Below are 1,381 nucleotides of genomic sequence, written 5' to 3'. Positions count from 1 at the left end.
GGTTTTGCCAGGGGGATGTACATTGTGACTCTGCTACAGCCTTGTTTTTTTGTTTTTATTTTTAGGAGGTAAAGCGGGATCTTGGCAGTCCAGGACCAGCTGCCTAGGTGAGCATTGACTGGTGGATGGAAGCTGCTGTCATTGCTCAGGTCTCAATTTCTGGTGTAACTCTAACATCCACTGTTTAATTTACTTTCATTTTAGGTGGTTCACTTGCAAGATTTCCTGGTCCTGGATGCCAGTGGCTTGGTGGGTATCAGCTTGAGCTTTATGTATTACTGAGTTCTGTTAGATTGTGGTGATTGTGTTTTCTCAGTGACTCAGCCTGCTGTTTTCTTTGTGTCTTTGCAGGTGCTGCTACTGTCCTACACATGCCAAGGATTAGGGGCAAGCGGGTAAGTTGGCTTTTAGGCATTAGGGGTGATCCATAGGCATGGGGTGTGTAGCAGCATGCTAAATGTGTACCTTTTCCTTTTGCAGGTACCCTCTGGGTAGACTGTGGAGCCAAATCAGTATCTGAGGTGAGTTGGGGCAGAGGTGCTTGGAAAGCCTGGGGATTAGTTTCCTGTCACACAATTTTCACAGTTTGTACTTTGTTGTCTTAGGTATTGAGAGGAGGTGCGGAGCCTAAGTTTGGATACGGCAGTGCCGAAGTCCTTGGAGGATGGATTTTGTCCGCTCGTCTTCCAAAAGATAAGTGTTGGGGCTTGTGTTTGGGTGCAGGGGAAAGAACTTTGGAAGTGGGAGGCAATTTCACATTAGCTTAGAAGAGAGGGCCCTAGTGGGATGGGTCCCTCTGAAGTAATGGGAGAGGGTTTCCCCTCGGTCTCGCTGGAGCATTTGCCGGGCAGGGCAGTTCAGCATTCTAGCGTGTTTTGCGTCGTCAGCAGTCTTTGAGTCTCGGCGGCCTAGCGGACGTTTTCACCTGACGAGGTTGCCTTCCGTCCGGTGGCATCGCCACGGTCACCCGGCAGTCATCGGTTTCTTCACTTGGCTTCCCGAGCTTCTGGAGCGTCCTCTTAACAGCTTAGGCACTTAGTCTAGTGAGCAGTTTTGTTTGTATTGACTTGGAACTGACTATGTTTGTCTTGCAAGTGACTATGTTTGTTTTGTATTGCAAGTGACTATGTTTGTTTTGTATTGCAAGTGACTATGTTTGTTTTGTATTGCCAGTGACTCTGTATTGTATTGCATTGCCAGTGACTCTGTATTGTATTGCATTGCCAGTGACTCTGTATTGTATTGCATTGCCAGTGACTCTGTATTGTATTGCATTGCCAGTGACTCTGTATTGTATTGCCTGTGACTCTGTTTGTATTGTATTGCCTGTGACTCTGTTTGTATTGTATTGCCTGTGACTCTGTTTGTATTGTATTGCCTG

General features: G+C 46.8%; 1 long non-coding RNA gene across 1 annotated transcript; it reads left to right on the top strand.

Annotated features, from left to right (window-relative positions):
- The first annotated feature begins 219 nt into the window (after positions 1-219).
- LOC136305651 (uncharacterized) lies at positions 220-875 on the top strand. Its single transcript, XR_010725387.1, has 4 exons — positions 220-249; positions 352-395; positions 481-521; positions 606-875. It is a non-coding gene; the product is annotated as an uncharacterized lncRNA (long non-coding RNA).
- The last annotated feature ends 506 nt before the right edge of the window (positions 876-1,381 follow it).

This window comes from Chamaea fasciata, unplaced genomic scaffold (genome assembly GCF_029207755.1).
Source record: "Chamaea fasciata isolate MVZ Bird 193981 ecotype frontalis unplaced genomic scaffold, bChaFas1.0.hap1 SCAF_553, whole genome shotgun sequence".
NCBI lineage: Eukaryota > Metazoa > Chordata > Aves > Passeriformes > Sylviidae > Chamaea > Chamaea fasciata.
The sequence above is the reverse complement of the archived record's forward strand: the minus strand, read 5'-3'. Positions and strand labels throughout refer to the sequence as shown.